Genomic DNA, 3,259 nt, shown 5'->3' with positions numbered 1-3,259 from the left:
ACCCAGTGGTACAACAGGCCAGGCTGTCTACTCACGTAGTGGCCGCCTGTCACTGCCATCACAAAGACTGAACTTGTGACTTTAAGGTGGCATTGAGAGAACATGGGCACTTGGGTGTAGGTGGATCGCTGCCCTTACAAACTAATCATAAATGACTCAACACAGAAGCCGTTTAACATGCTTTATTCGTGCTCTGCAGGGCACTGCCGTAAATCAGAACTTTTTTTCTTTTCTTTTTTTTACTACTCTGGGGGTCGCTGTCGTAATAATGTAAACTAACCTACAACACATCAGTACATCCCCCTTGCTTCAAAAAATTCAGTTTTCAGATGTAAACATTGACAACATAATGAACGGGTTAAATTTTTTTTTCTATTTTTTTCTTGGAATCTTAAAAAACAAACAAACCAGAATACATCTCCAAGAGTATGTTATTTGTTCCATCTGATATATTTCCCATACTTTCTCAGTCCACAAATTGTATGTTGGGGGCTTAGGTTTTAACCCCTTAATTGTGATACATTTAATTGCTGCTGTTAGTAATATTTGTAAAAGGTTTTTTCTTCCTTCAATCCCTGCCGGTGTTAATCCCAGTTATGTCATCTTTGGATCTTTAGTGACGTTTTGGTGGAATACTTCTTTAAGTCCCTCAAACACCTCTTCCCAAAATGTTCTTAATTTAGGGCATGTCCAAAATATGGCTGACATTATTAAGGGTTCAAGTCTAATTGTCAAGAGGATGTACAACAGATTGAAAAGTAAGGGTGTTAGATACGCTGTGTAGTATATAACACTTCTCAATTAAATGCTGGGTCCAAAATTTTGGATACATGTTTGGAATTCCTGTTATCAGTAATTGTCACATATTTGTTGTATCATCAGATGCACCAACAGAAGAAGTTTCTCCAGGACCACTGTTATTTAACACCTAAATGGCTGATGGAGCGTCAATATGCTTGGTCAGGTGCAAAGTGGGAGAAAGACTTGGGCCCTCTTCAGGATGATCTGGTAAGCATTCTTTCCATCCAGTGACACCGTTGCATATTTTGTGGTTTTTCCATCAATTAATCATATCAGATGCTCTTTACTTTTAGTTGAAGTATGTGTTGGGCAAAAATCGGCCATCAGGAGAGCTGATTGTGAAGCAAGGCCAAATCTGACTCGCACGAGAAGACTTTTGGAGCCTGGGTCTTAGCCAGTGCATGGAATCTAATGTGAGTATGTTTAGTGTCTTAGTTTACTGCACAACGAAGAAAATCCCAGATAATGCATAATGGCAGCTTTAACTGTGTAATCAGCTGCTTTCTGCAATTAATTTCAGATCGGAAATGCTTGCCTCAAGATTGTGGAAGCCGCACGATGACATGTAATTTATTCTACTAGATATTGCTATGTCCTTTTTAATGAACATGTTATGATGCATATGTGCTTAATCATCTCCAATGCTCTTGCCATAACGGAAAAGATGTTCACATTGTGGACCTCTATGTTGTACCCACCTGGAAAGACAAAAACGTGGACCCACTGCTATGTTTGCCAGTAAGTTCTTGATGTTGCGATCATACACTCATCAACTGAGAAAACACTATATTAGGAACAGACACAGAAGTATTTCTGTATGCCGATGTATATTATTTTGTCCCGATGCTATTAGGAAAATTTGAGCTCCAAGGATGCCATACTGTTAGTAGCTTAGAGCAGGGCAGCAGGATGAATCTGATCACTATCTGCTTTGTGTTGAGTGTCCTTTTATAACAGATATTTTTTCTTGGCTCTCTTCACCCTGATGGTTTTGGAGATGAGGCCTACAGAACCATATTTAAGTTCCGACTAAATATAATTAATTTACTGGCCTTGTTCTATGGCCAAGCCTGTTCTCTGGCTACAAACTCAACATGGAAAGGCAATAAGGCATTTCTATGTGTGAGGCTTAGAGTGAATTGTGACTAGCCCTATATGGGCTGGAGTTTAAATGGCCATTAGTGAACTGTAATATTACCAGGCTGTGTTGATGAATGTGCTGATAGACTCTAAAGGCCAAATAATCATTTGAGAAAAGGAGTTCAAACCAGGGTTCTGAGCGCCACACCTCAACTTTGGACTTCTGATATGAATGAAAACACAAACAAACAATTCACCAGTTTTACTGTCCCTCACAATGACTGATACCACACAAAAGGGCTTCTATAGCTCAGTAAAAGAAGAAAAACATATACTTTATTAATCCCCATGGGGAACCCATCCTGGCTGTGTAGCTAGGAGAAGTGGGCCGCTGCAGCGCCCGGTGACCAGCTCCAGTTGTTCTTTCCATTGCCTTGCTCAGGGGCACAGACAGGCGTGTTAACCCTAACATGCATGTATTTTTGATGGTGGGAGGAAACCGGAGCACCCGGAGGAAACCCACACAGACACGGGGAGAGCATGCAAACTCCACACAGAAAGGACCTGGGACGGCCTGGAGTTCAAACCCAGGATCTTTTTGCTGTGAGGCAACAGTGCTAACCGCTGGGCCACCATGTTAACATTTTATGGAGGGGTTAGATCAAAACATGTTTGATTAAGGGATTACAAGAATTTCTGTACTGGCTGTTGTTTGGTTGTTTGTCTTGAATTGCTTGTATTTGCCACTTTTGTCTTATAGTTTCTTTGAATTTGAGCAACGGGCTATGCAAATGTCATGTATTTTATTGTCGCTGTTGTTGTTGTTTGTGGTGGTGTTGGTGTTGTCATCATCACTACATCTCAGATAGATTCATTTATGTTGAACATTATTTGTACTGGGGAGAAGTTGCACAAGCCTGCCAGACTTGAGGGAATTGTCACAGACTAACAAGCCTTTACATGTTGCTGTTGTAGACAACTGCAAGTATCATCTTTTTAAGAGTGGATAAAAAGAGACTCATGTATAGATAATTCGGCTTTCTAGTTTCCCCCCTTTTTTTTAAAAAATTAAGGGCGGCAGTGGTTCAGGAGGTAGAGCAGGTGGTCTGGTAACTGGAGGGTTGCCGGTTCTATCCTCGGCTCCTCCTGGCAAAAATGTCAAGGTGTCCCTGAGCCTGATACCTAACACCTTTACTGCTAGTTGTTACCTTGCATGGTTGACACTGCCATCGATGTGTGTGTGTGTGTGTGTGTGTGTGTGTGTGTGTGTGTGTGTGTGTGTGTGTGTGTGTGTGGCATTAGTTGTAAAGTGCTGTGGAAAAAACACTATAGAAATGCAGTCCATTGAAAATGGCCCAGCTTTTCTCAGCCACTTTTT

This window comes from Lampris incognitus, chromosome 2, assembly GCF_029633865.1.
Source record: "Lampris incognitus isolate fLamInc1 chromosome 2, fLamInc1.hap2, whole genome shotgun sequence".
Lineage (NCBI taxonomy): Eukaryota > Metazoa > Chordata > Actinopteri > Lampriformes > Lampridae > Lampris > Lampris incognitus.
Note: the sequence above shows the minus strand (reverse complement) of the source record.